General features: G+C 43.7%; 1 pseudogene; it reads left to right on the top strand.

The window, feature by feature from the left end:
- Positions 1–999: 999 nt before the first annotated feature.
- LOC101101448 lies at positions 1,000–1,392 on the top strand (annotated as a pseudogene).
- The last annotated feature ends 12,471 nt before the right edge of the window (positions 1,393–13,863 follow it).

The following is a 13,863-nucleotide window of genomic DNA, read 5'->3' as shown; positions in this document are numbered from 1 at the left end:
AGTGTCACAATCCCAGATCTCAAGATATACTACAAAGCTGTAGTAACCAAAACAGGTATGCTACTGTTACAAAAATAGACCCAGGTCAATAGAACAGAATGGAAAGCCCAGAAATAACCCTCCTAGTATATGGTCGGTTAATCTGTGACGATGGAGGCAAAAACATGCACTGGGAAAATGACAGTCTCTTCAACAAATGGTGCTGGGAAAACGGGACACCAACATGCAGAAGAATGAAACTGGACCACTAACACCATACACAAAAAGGAAATCAAAATGGATTAAAGACTTAAAGGTGAGGGGCGCCTGGGTGGCTCAGTCGGTTAAGCGTCCGACTTCAGCTCGGGTCACGATCTCACGGTCCGGGAGTTCGAGCCCCGCGTTGGGCTCTGGGCTGATGATGGCCCAGAGCCTGGAGCCTGCTTCCGATTCTGTGTCTCCCTCTCTCTCTGACCTTCCCCCGTTCATGCTCTGTCTCTCTCTGTCTCAAAAATAAATAAATGTTTAAAAAAATTTAAAAAAAAAAGACTTAAAGGTGAGACCTGAAACCATAAAAATCCTAGAAGACAGTCCAGGCAATCATTTCTCTGACATTGGCCATAGCAACATTTTTCTAGACATATCTCCGGAGGCAAGGGAAATAAAAGCAAACATGAACTATCGGAACCTCATCAAGATAAAAAGCTTTTGCCCAGCAAAGGAAACAACCAACAAAACTAAAAGGCAACCTACGAACAAAGAAGATATTTGCAAATGACATATCTGATAAATGGTTAGTATCCAAAATGTGTAAAGAACTTATGCAACTCAACACCAAAACCACAAACAATCCATTTAAAAAACAGGCAGAAAACACGAACAGACATTTCTGTGAAGAAGCCGTCCAGATGGCCAACAGACACATGAAAAGATGCTCAACGTCACTCATCGTCAGGGGAATGCAGATCAAAACCACCGTGAGGCAGTAGCAGCTGCAGCGGCGGTGGTTCAGTAGCTGACATGCAGCTCTTGGTCCACACCCAGGACCTACACACCCTAGAGGTGACCGGCCAGAAGAGGGTTGCCCAGATCAAGGCTCATGTAGCCTCGCTGGAGGGTGTTGCTCCGGAAGATCAAGTTGTGCTCCCGGAAGCCAAACCCCTAGAGGATGAGGCGACCCTGGGTCAGTGTAGAATCGAGGGTCTGATCACCTTAGAAGTAGCCGACCACATGCTTGGCGGTAAAGTCCATGGTCCCCTCACGTGCGGGGAAAGGAAAAGGGCAGACTCTCAAGGTGGCCAAATATGAGACAAGGAAGACAGTTGAAGCCAAGGGGTGGGTGCAGTACAACTGTGCTTTGTCAATGTTGCGCCCACCTTTGGCAAGAAGAAGGGCCCCAATGCCAACTCTTAAATCCGTTGTAACCCTGGCTTCCCCCGATAAAGCTGCTCTAGTCTAGTAAAACAACAACAACAACAGCAACACAATGAGATATCACCGTACAGTTGTCATAATGGCTAAAATCAAAAACATGAGAGGAGCGCCTGGGTGACTCGATCGGTGAAGTGTCCATCTCTTGATTTTCCCTCAGGTCATGATTTTACAGTTCGTGGGATTGAGCCCCATATTGGGCTCCGTGCTGACAGCATGGGTCCTGCTTGGGATTCTCTCTCTCTCTCTCTCTCTCTCTCTCTCACTCTATGCCTCTCCCTTTCTCTCTCTCTCAAAAATAAATAAACATTCAAAAAAACCCACAAGAAATGACATGTGTTGGCAAGGATGTGGAGGAAAAAAGAACCCTTATGCACTGTTGGTGGGAATGCAAACTGGTACAGCCACTGTGGAAAACAGCATGGAGGTTCCCCAAATAATTAAAAACAGAAATACCATATGACCCAGTAATTTCAGTCCTGGGTATTTACCCAATGAATACGAAAACACTAATTCCAAAAGATACATGCACCCCTACGTTTATTGCAGCATTATTTACAATAGCCAAATTATGGAAGCAACCCCAGTGTCCCCTGATAGGTGAATGGATAATGAAGATATGGTATGGATACACAATAGAGTATTACTTGGCCAGAAGAAAAAATGAAATCTTGCCGTTTGCAACAACATGGATGGATTTAGAGAGGGTAATGATAAGTGAAAAATCAGTCAGAGAAAGACAAATGCCATATGACTTCACTTATAAGTGGAATTTAAGAAAACAAGTGAACAATGAAAAAAAAGAAGAGACAAGGGGTGCTTGGGTGGCCCAGTCGGTTGAGCATCCAACTCTCGATTTTGGCTCAGGTCATGATTCCAGGGTCGTGGGATCGAGGCCTGCATTGGGCTCTGTGCTGAGCACGGAGTCTGCTTAAAATTCTCTCTCTCTCTCTGCCCGTCTCCCCTGTTCAAAAGAGGTGGGGTGGGGGGGAGAAACCAAGAAGCAAACTGATGGTTCCCAGAGGGGAGGTGGATGGGGGGAGGGGTGAAAGAGCTGATGGGGATTAAGAGTGGACTTATCACGATGAACACTGAGTAATGCATGAAATTGTTGAATCACTATATTGTACACCTGCAACTGATATAACACTGCATGTGAGCTATACTAGATTTAAAATAAAAAACAATAAGATAAATAAACAAAAGCAATTAGCTCTGGTTCTCATCAACCCTTAAATATTACTTTCTGATTTTGATGTTAACTCCAGCTTAAAAAGAACGAACTAATCTTCAGTATTTCAATACTGAAAGTTACAGTCCCCTGTAATTTGAGCAAAAGTTCAAGATTTTTTTTTCTATTGAGAGGAAATTCACATAAAATTAACCATTTTGCAGCGACCAATTAAGGGGATTACAATACTGTATACCCATTAACGCTCTCCAGTTCCCAATTTTTTTCATCACCCCGAAAGGAAACCCCATGCTCCCCAGTTCCCAACGCCTGGCAACTACTGATCCGGTTTCTGTTTGTATGGATGTGTCTATTCTAGACGTTTCACATAAGTGGAATCATACAACACGTGACCTTTTGTGCATGCCTTTTTCACTAAACGATGTCCATACCCTACTTTGTTTATTCATTCACCTATCGATGACTGTTTGGGCTGTTTCTACGTTTTGGCTATTGAGTTAGACTTTTTTTTCAAACGTTTATTTATTTTTGGGACAGAGAGAGACAGAGCATGAACGGGGAAGGGGCAGAGAGAGAGGGAGACACAGAATCGGAAACAGGCTCCAGGCTCCGAGCCATCAGCCCAGAGCCTGACGCGGGGCTCGAATTCACGGACCGCGAGATCGTGACCTGGCTGAAGTCGGACGCTTAACCGACTGCGCCACCCAGGCGCCCCGAGTTAGACTTTTTAAAAAAACATTTCTTTAACGTTTATTTATTTTTGAGAGAGAGAGAGAGTGTGTGCACGAATGAGTAGCGGAAGAGCAGAGAGAGGGAGACAGAGAATCCGAAGCAGGCTCCACACCGCGAGCGCAGAGCTCCATGCGGGGCTTGAACTCATTAACTGTGAGATCATGACCTGAGCCGAGATCAAGAACCCGACCCTTACCCGACTGAGCCACCCAGGCACCCCTCCTGAGTTAGTTAGACTTCTGACAGTTCAATCAAGAGTCACAATCCCCATATACCTCCCTCCCTTCCACATGATGAGATTATCTACCCTGGAAACAGGATTTTGACTGCTTTAAGTATTTTGTGGCACTTTGGCTCTGTTCCCCAGAACTGTTCAGTCTTTTTTTATCTGCAAGCCTAAGAAGAATCTGTCTCATTCACCCAGCCTCCACAACAGAAAAATTAATCCGTCCCCACAGCATAAATGGTTCCTTCCCTTCCTCTGCATCCCTGCTGACCAATCTTTCCCTAAATAGGGTGCCTTTCAACCTCTGCTTTTGCTTTCCTGCTATTTTCCATCTGTATTTTGCCATCTATGCATTTGGCCCCGTGCAAGTGATCTGACATATGCAAGAGTATTTGTTTCTGATCTAGACTAGCCCCTAAAAATAGTCTGATCTTATATAACTCAGCTACTCCTTAGCATAACGTTCACAACACATTTGAACAGAATTAATATGAACCGTGTTTCAGCTCTCCCCTCCTCCCACTCCCATCCCTACTCCATCACGGTTGACCAGCCTCACATCAGCTCTTGGCTTGGTGTCTAAAGAATACAGTTTAGGGGCGCCTGGGTGGCGCAGTCGGTTAAGCGTCCGACTTCAACCAGGTCACGATCTCGCGGTCCGTGAGTTCGAGCCCCGCGTCGGGCTCTGGGCTGATGGCTCGGAGCCTGGAGCCTGTTTCCGATTCTGTGTCTCCCTCTCTCTCTGCCCCTCCCCCATTCATGCTCTGTCTCTCTCTGTCCCAAAAAATAAATAAATAAAGGTTGAAAAAAAAAAGTTTAAAAAAAGAATATAGTTTAGTTTAGTTTAGTTTAGTTTATTATGGTTTAGTTTAGTTATTTTGTGTGTGTGTGTGTGTGTGTGTGTGTGTGAGAGAGAGAGAGAGAGAGAGAGAGAGAGAAAGAGAGAGAGAGCAGGGGAAGGGCAGAGAGAGAGGAAGAGAATCCCAAGCAGGCTTCGGGCTGTCAGCACACAGCCTGACGTGAGGCCCCGTTTCACAAACCATGAGATCACGACCTGAGCTGAAATCGAGTTAGGTGCTTAACTGACTGAGCCATCCGTGCACCCTTGAAAGAGTATATTTTAGTTAGATAAACAAATTCCTACGAATGTTATTTTTCTGACGTAACAGAATGCCTCAATCCAGGTACGCGGCCCATTTCTTCTTAAGAAGCACCATGAAAATTGAGTACATGGTAAGAAATACAGGTCAGCAGGATCAGATGGCCTCAGGGGGCCCCTGAAATCACCTTATGTCAGCAGCTAGTTTCTCTGGGTGTCAGAAGGCCTATTCAGGTAGCCAGTGCAAGAGCCATATCCTTCACACTTCTACTCAAGGCGAACTTATTCCTGGATGTTCCTCAGTCCTGTATGGTGCTAAGGAAATATTGTCATTAGGATTCTAGAACCGGGGCGCCTGGGTGCCTCAGTCGGTTAAGCGACGGGACTCTTGATTTCAGTTCAGGTCGTGGTTTGGGAGTTTGAACCCCACATCAGGCTCTGTGCCATCAGCGTGGAGCCTGCTTGGGATTCTTTCTCTCTCTCTCTCTCTCAAAATAAATAAACTTAAAAAAAAAAAAAAGGATTCTAAAGTCAGAGGAGGCCATGGGGATATCTCCTTACCCAGTGCTGGTTTTCCCAATAGACGGTCTAAGCACATGTTTGCAAACCTGGGGCACAAACTTTTTTGGGGGTGGCAGGATTTGGTCTATATTATTTTATATAGAGCATCAAGATAGGCATCACGGGAAAAATAGACTATGTCGTAGAGTGCTATATACCTAGTTGCTAATACCTTGTTATTTTATTTTTAAAGTTGTCATATAGTAAATCCAACACTTGGGTGAACCACAAGTTTTGGCAATGAAATTTCCCATCAGATCTTTAGATTCGTTTACTCATTTTCTTTTCCTCTTCGATGTGAGGCTGTACTTGAGTGAACGAGTGGACTTGAAGTTTACTATAAACAGGTACGTTAGATGCATGGGGGGGAAAAAAAACCCCTATAGGACGAGGGAGGGAACCGTACGCGCAAACGTATTAAGGCAGAAAAATCAAGGGAAGCGGTCTAGCGTGAGCAAAGGAGAATATGGGATGCCCGCAGAGAATAACATAAGATAATTCGGGAAACATGTGTTCACTTGGGTACACAGTGGAGCTGAAAATGGTGTGACTGTCAATATTTGGCCGAGCTGTTGAGAGATCTAAAATCTTTGCTTCATAGGCCAAGAGAGCAGCTAGAACCCGACAAACCTTCGCTCCAAGGTGCTTCAGGGGAAGTGCTTGGATTACTTCAGGGCATCACAGCTTTTGCGTAAACAATATGAGGGTGTCCTATTGATCAAGTGCCACAAAGCCGCTTCCGGTCCGCTGCTACAGCCGGCTGGGGATTGAGTCTGTTTAAATAGACCAATCATCTCTGTGGGTCTAATCTTCTAAATCATGACGTCTGCTATTCTGGGATTCTTCTGAACCAAAGATACTCGAATCTCTCTCCGGCCTTGCCGAACTAAGGGCGTTTGGATATTCTGACACCTGTTCTGACATCTATTCTGAGATGATTTGGAGAGACCCACAGACCAATGTCTATCATAAGAGACATTATACCAACCCGATGTCTTGCCACCAAAGAGGAACCAGGCTTAAATGGCCGCATGTAGGCTGAAGTTGAAAGGTGAGTTAAATTGTGAAATGGCAAAGATCACTTATGGAATGAACTTTTCCAGAAATTCAAAAAAAAAAATTGATTTTCCTATGTGTAACGGTGTTAGGCAGTGGAAGTCTCGCACAGTCTGGAAGCAAAATTTCTCCAAAAGCCGATTGCATTCGAGTATCTGTTCTAATTCATTTATTCATTCAACAAACATTAGCTGAGCAGCCACTCTATGCCGGGCCCTATTCTAAGTCTCGGGGATGAGGCGTGAACAAAACCAAGTCTCCGAGGCATAGATAACAAATTAGCCCGCAAATAGGCCCTCTATCATCACATGGTGATAATTATTAGAAGGAGAATTAAGACAGGAGACGCGGATAGAGCATGAATCGGGCAGTAGTTTTATGTCAAGTCAGGGGCAGCCTCTCTCAGGTGGTGATGTTTGACTAGAGACACCAATATAGTCAAGAGGTAAACTAAGTCAGGTTCGAGGGGAAGGATATTCCAGGTCACGGGTGCAGCAAATCTGAAGGTTCTGAGGTGAGAGTGCGTTTGGCACGTTATGACAATGATAGGGAGAAGAGTGTGGCTGGGGCAGGGTGTCCAAAAACAGTGAGACGTAAGGGCTGAGAAATGTACAGAATCAAAAACATGTAGGGGCATATTGGCCCACGATTAGGATGTCAGATTTGATCCTCAAAGCGATGAGAATGCTAACTGAAAAGGTTAGCATGATTATGATTTACGATCTGAGCGCTCTCTGCTTGCTCCTGTTTGTGTATAGGTGAAAATTTGCCTCCCAATTCCTGATGGCCTGTTGATGTGGCCTCCTGAAAAGTCCTAAGTCTTGTTATTTTGGGCAGGGTGAAATGGGTCTTTAAGTTCAGACCCCAGTAGAACTCAGTGGTATTCCAATTCTCTGCCATAACTGTTTCGGTTTTCGCGTCTTTCTTTCTGGTGGACATGGTCCGAGGCCCCTCATTAGTGATTGGCTGACAGTAGCCTACTCAGCTTTAAGGTCACCGGTCCATTTTGCAACTCTGGCTGTCCTTGTCCCTAAGCCTGTGAGTAGGATAGCTGTTGGACATGACATCACTGTGAACGGCATTTCATTACTTGGGCTCTCCAAAACCATTACTGACCCAATGATAGGGCTCCTGATCCTCTGAGACTTGTCCTATTACCTTGTTCTGTCACCTCTGGCGTCAAAACGTATTTGCAAATAACCCCCCAGCGACTGTGGTAAAAGCCCCTTTGTCTCCAAACGGGTAAGCACATACCTGGATAGCTTATAACACAATTTAGAACCTACAGTCCTCAAATTACCACATTGTTCCAGGAATAGCTTTCATTCTGGTTTTTTCCCCCCTCTCTCTCAGAGAAAAACCGAGAAGTTTTTTTACCAACCAAATGGTAGAACCAGATTTAGAATTGAGTAAGAGCTATTTGTGAAAAGTATGAATCTATGTCATTCATTATATGTGGCTTTGTTGCTAAAAGATACTAATTTGCCATTTAAAATTTCCCCTTCCTCAGTGCCTAGACTCTAAACTTTGCTGGCATTTATTTAGATCCTATTTTTAATTAATTAATTAATTAATTAATTAATCTATTTTTAAGGAAAACTCTGCACCCATCCTGGGGCTTGAACTCACAACCCTGAGATCAAGAGTTGCATGCTCTACCGACGGAGCCAGCCAGGTGACCCTGAGATCCTATTTTTCAAAAAAAGCTTCCCCCTACCACTTTTATTTGAAAATACATTTAAAACTTGCAAGTTCTTGGGAAAAATATGGAGAGTGCTTTATTTTTGTTGTAGGCATCATAAAAATAAATAATCAAGACTAGCATTGGTTTGAACTTTACCATGGAATATGTCCACGAAGAAGAAAGAAAGCCAGACTAACCTTGACTTTCTCTCCTCTAGCTTTTTATAACAAAGACCCTCTGCCACAAGTTAGTTAAAGCTTTTGAATTACTTATTGTGGCATGCCTCCATCGTGAAGTTTTGCATACTCAGAATGGAGATGTTTGCCCCGATTCCTGTCTTTGGTTTTTCCAATTATTTCAGTCACTATTTTACTTCATTGGGATTCCTTATCATTCAAACAACACTATTTGGGAGGACGAGCTGTGGGTTGAATCAGACTGATTGTCAGTTCGGATTTGGGCGGAAGGTTTATGACACTCAACAGTGCTGTAGCTCCTTGTTCAGTATTCCAAGAAATATCACTGATATGATTCTGAAAATTTTCAAAATCTTACAAAGAATGTTGGACAGCTAACGTGTTTCAGCCATAGTATTTCAGAGCAAATCTCCTCAAAGATTGGTAGATGTCCCCTACCCTTCCCCAAAGCTGACTTTGGCTATAAAAAGGTTCAAGTGAAATAAGGTCAGCCAACTCAAGTTTAGCCTCCACATGTCTTTACTGTAACGCAAAGTCGACAGTCACCCCGAGTTCTAAATTTGGCAAACTTTTCAATGTAGGGTGCCACCTTGCTGCCTTTCATTAGTTTTGGAAGGAAATAAGTGTGAGTCAGGTGCAGAAAGAGAACTCTCTCTCTGTCTCTCTCTGCTCAGAAATTTTCTCTCAGACAATCTCCAGACGGAGTTAACATGGTCATCTTAAAATGAAAATTTCCCATCGATAGGTTAAATATATTGCCCTTGACTTTAGGTAGCAAGTGGGTTGTTAGGGGTTCACTTTCTCTGTGAAGATCCAGGTAGTAAATATTTCAGTCTTTGTGGGCCATATGGTCTTTGTTACAGCTACTTAATTCTGCTTGTTGTGTGAGAGCAGCCATAACGCATAGCTGAATGGGCATGGCTGTGTTCCCATAAAACTTTATTTACAAAAACAAAGCAGTCTGACCTTGGCCCACAGTTCCATAGTTTGCTGACCCCTAGATCATAACACTTAATTAGAGTAGAGCATAGGTCTCTTGGCAGAATTATTTCAACACAGCCGGAGGACATCACGAAATGATTGGACAACGAAGTGAATGCCGTGAGGTAGGGTGGCTACTTTATAATTTTGCCATCGACCTTGGTTTCTTCATTCTATCAGAGCCACCTCGTCTGCTGCTTTTAGGCTTGAGGCTAAAACAGTAGAAATGGTAGATATTTATTTTCATTGATCTTGCTCTCGGAATTCCCTCAGAAATAACAAGACCTGGGGCGCCTGGGTGGCGCAGTCGGTTAAGCGTCCGACTTCAGCCACGTCACGATCTCGCGGTCCGGGAGTTCGAGCCCCGCGTCGGGCTCTGGGCTGATGGCTCGAAGCCTGGAGCCTGTTTCCGATTCTGTGTCTCCCTCTCTCTCTGCCCCTCCCCTGTTCATGCTCTGTCTCTCTCTGTCCCAAAAATAAATAAACGTTGAAAAAAAAATAAAATAAAAAAAATTTGAAAAAAAAAAAGAAATAACAAGACCTGACATTTTTTATACATTAGAATTTCTAGATGTCTTGCCTATAGCAGATTTCGTAAAGCACCTGGTGACCTTAAAAAAAGATTTTTATAGGAGCACTCTTGAAAGTCAAATAAGTAGAATTTATTTCAATGCATCTCGCTCCAGTTTATAATTTTGCACTTGGCCAAATATCACTTTACATTGTTTCGTTCTGTTCAAAGCCTATTTGAGCTCATGTAAGTGGTTTTGCGTCCAGACTGAGACACGTCTTCGTTTATTACTTTATATTATAATAACCGTGTATAACTCTTCCCTGTTTTTCTATTGAGGCCCGGAGGGGGAATATCCTTCAATGAGCCCTTTCACATCTGTTTTCTCATTTAACATAATTTAATTATTTTTGCAGATGAATCATAGGGAAGATAAAGTTACTTGCCCAAGGTCACCCAACTAGTTAAGAGCGCAGCCAACCTTCCAAAACAGGTCTGTTTGACTCCAGAGGTATGAGTTTTCCACTACATCACAATGCCGACAGGAAGCTACTTGTAGTTCTTGGCCGCCTTTATCTTGATTGTTTTTTTTAACCTAAGCTGTTTTCAAGTAAATCACAAAAGAACCGAGTAACATAGTATTTAATTCTTTTTATATAGTTTGGAAGTACATATTTTCAGAAGGAGATATGGTGGATGCTTTTGTTTAAACAACTGTGGTTCTATGACTAGAATATTTCCAAATAAGGGTGACTTCCAAAAATTATTTGCTTTCTTGGCAGACTTAGTACATTCTTTGTGAATGCAACTACGTTTCCCTTCTTCCTTGTTTAGGAAAGAATCATATGTTAATAACATTTTTTGAGAGGTGTGGCTTGGTGATATTCTTTTCAGATTTGAAATAACTAAACTTCCTGGCATCCTAAGTTCAAATTGTGGAGAAGCCAGCTCATGAGAAGTTCAACATTCTGAAATTGACTTTTGTTTGGGCATCGCTCTGCGTAGCCCTGAATGTGCATATGAGTGAGGGGTAAAAGTGAATGCCAAAATCTTAAGTACAGATATTGAAGCCTTTTCATCAAATAAGAGATAAATTCCTTTCTGTCAGGATGTTTATTTCCACCACCACCCCCCCCCCACCTTGGGAGGAGGAGAAAACAGTGAATCACCACATGATAAAAAAAAAAAAGTGGGGCTGACAGAATTGACCCTTAAAATTGCTAGGGCATATACAACTCTCAGACTCCAATCCCTGTAGTCTAACATCTATATTTCAGACCTTGAGCATCAAGGGCTCAATGATGGGGGATTTTTGGGGGGGAAAACTAACCACAGTCCTTCTTAGGGTCTACTCAAGGAGGTCAACCTCACACTGTCAACCTCTTATGTGGTGTTGGGGGGGGTGGGAATCGGGGGGTAACAGGTGATGAGAGAACAGGCTTGTGGTCATTAATCAGGGGTCTATATAGGTTACTGCTGAGATGTCCGCTCTCCTGGGCCACATGGTTCCTTTAAGTCAGAGGTCCTTGGCTGCCTTCCCACTACCCTTGGGACTCTGGAATCATTGCCAACTCTGCATTTAGACCCACTTGCTGGGAACACCTCGCAGACATTGCTTTCTAGGGTCTTGATGCTTCCCTGCTGGAGCCGCTATGAAATGAAATGAAGTAAAAGGTCCTTGGCTGCCTTCAAGAATCTCTTCTGTTTTGGCTTCATTCCCCTCCCCCCAACTTGGAAGAATCTATTTCTAGTGCGAAGACAAGCCTTCTCCCTTTCTCTCTCTCTTTTTTTTTTTTTTTTTTTTAGAAATGTTTATTGTTTTTATTCATTTTTGAGACTGAGGCACAGAGTGCAAGTGAGGGAGGGGCAGAGAGAGGGAGACACAGAATCCGAAGCAGGCTCCAGGCTCTGAGGTCTCAGCATAGAGCCCGATGCGGGGCTCGAACAACTGAAGCGAGATCATGACCTGAGCCCAAGTCGTGCCCGACCGATGAAGCCACCCAGGCGTCCCTCCCTTTCTCTCTTTTAAAGGTCCTCTCTCCCTGTGGAATCGCCTCGTCCATACGCTTAGACTTTTTGAATCACTGACCTTGCAAGCTGCTTCTGTTTTTGCCTGAGGTGCCCTACCTCTTTCCCTTAGGGCAACAAGAACAGAGCCAGTTAGCTGCTTGCACGGAGGGAAGACAAAGGGCAGAACATACTGAGAAAAAAAATAGTTAAAACCTCAAGACATCATCCCTTCACCTCCTTCATCAGAACCAATAGATTGCTTTCCTGTGAAGGTTTCCCAGGACTCCACACCCTTTGATTTGGAGTACAGAAGGAAATGTGATCTGGTGACTTTCTCCAAAGCCAAGTCCTTAAAAGCCCCCACGGTGAGAAGTTGGGGCCATGGTGCTGAATAACGGAGTGCTCTTGTGAGAGTTTCGACTTCTCTCACTCATCACAGAACAACTTTATGGAAGAAGCCGCCTTTGCTTGCCAACCTCGCCAGCCGGGCCGTCCTCCCTCTGGGCTCTCCTCAAGCTCCCCCTTCCGCTGGTCCCCCCGCCCCCCTGCAGCCTGCTCTCCCAAGGTCTGCAGTGTGATTCAGGGCCCTGTCAACATGAGCCATGGAATCAATCGTTTTCAGATGGATTGGGGGTTTTCTAATTATCATTGATACTGATTACCGAGAGGTGGATTGGACCACAACCAAGTAAATGCTTCTCAGGCCTAAGACCACCAAAACGGCCAGGCACGTTGTGCTGGAAGAAATGGAGCTCGGAACCTGAGACTCCGAGAGGTTAAAGGGCTTGTCTGAGTTCAAACAGCGAGTTCGTGAAGGGACGGACGTGATTAAAAGCCACCCCCGAGAAGTACGTCAAGCGCAGAGTTGTGATGACATTCGTAGCACCATCTGATAAAACAACATCATATAATAATTGTCAGCATGGGTTCTAGACCCTGACCGCTGAGTTCCTAAGCTAGTTTCACCACTTATAAACTGCAAGAAGGGGCCTTGTTACTTTTCCTCTCTGTGCCTCAGTTTCCTCATCTGCAAAATGGGGACAGTAATAGTACCTGCTTCATTGGTTGTTATGATGCGTGGATGAGTCAATATATGCAAAAGCACTTAGGACAGCGCTTGGCCCATTGTGGGTATTTATATTTGTTATTATGAAATTGTCATTACTTTGGAATAATATCTCAGTGGCATATTGAGAGAAGTCTGTAATCACCGAGGAACTGGCGTAATCACTTATTCACTTGTTAAACATCCAGGGAAATCATGGGTTCATTAGATGCTGTAATAATTTTAATAGCCGTGTGTCTGAAAGCTGTAACGTGACTTGGAGACTTCGTTTTTAATAATAGATGATTACAACGTGTTTGAAAATGCTTATCTTGTATAATGCGTTAAGGGAGTAAAATGATGGAGGGGACATAAATATTATAACTAGCAATTGAAAACTAAAAATTAAAGCAACAGTTAAATGCCATTATTCTCTTATTTTCCATGACTAAAAACAGTTTTTGAAATGTTTATTTTTTTGTTTTGACAGAGAGGGAGAGTGCACATTCATGCTGGTGCAGTAGAGGGGAGGGGCAGAGGGAGAGGGAGAATCCCAAGCAGGCTCCGTGCTGTCAGCACAGAGCCCAACATGGGGCTTAATCTCATAAACTGTAAGATCGTGACCTGAGCTGAAATCAGGAGTGGAACACTTAACTGACTGAGCCACCCAGGTGCCCCTAAAAACATATTGAAGTGTGGGTGAGTATGTTTTGAGATGCTATTCTAATACACTGTTGCAGTTTGGAGAGTTAATTTGAAAAAAATATTCCAGGAAAACAATATTTGTTAAAATATTGAAAATTGTTTTCCTCTTTGACATCATAATCCCAGATCTAGAAATGTGTCTTAAGAAAACAAACATGGGGCACCTTGGTGGCTCAGTCGGTTGAGCCTCCGGCTTCAGCTCAGGTCACGATCTCGCGGTCCGTGAGTTCGAGCCCCATGTCAGCTCTGTGCTGACAGTTCAGAGGCTGGAGGCTGTTTCGAATTCTGTGTCTCCCTCTGTCTCTGCCCCGCTCCATCCCTCATGCTCTGTCTCTCTCTGTCTCTGAAAAATGAATACACCTTTAAAAAACTTTAAGAAAACAAACATATAATCAAAATTAATATTTATCCATATATATTCCATGGTAAGTTTAAATTAGGAATTAGAAGTAAC

The sequence above is a fragment of the Felis catus genome, chromosome X (genome assembly GCF_018350175.1).
Source record: "Felis catus isolate Fca126 chromosome X, F.catus_Fca126_mat1.0, whole genome shotgun sequence".
NCBI lineage: Eukaryota > Metazoa > Chordata > Mammalia > Carnivora > Felidae > Felis > Felis catus.
The sequence above is the reverse complement of the archived record's forward strand: the minus strand, read 5'-3'. Positions and strand labels throughout refer to the sequence as shown.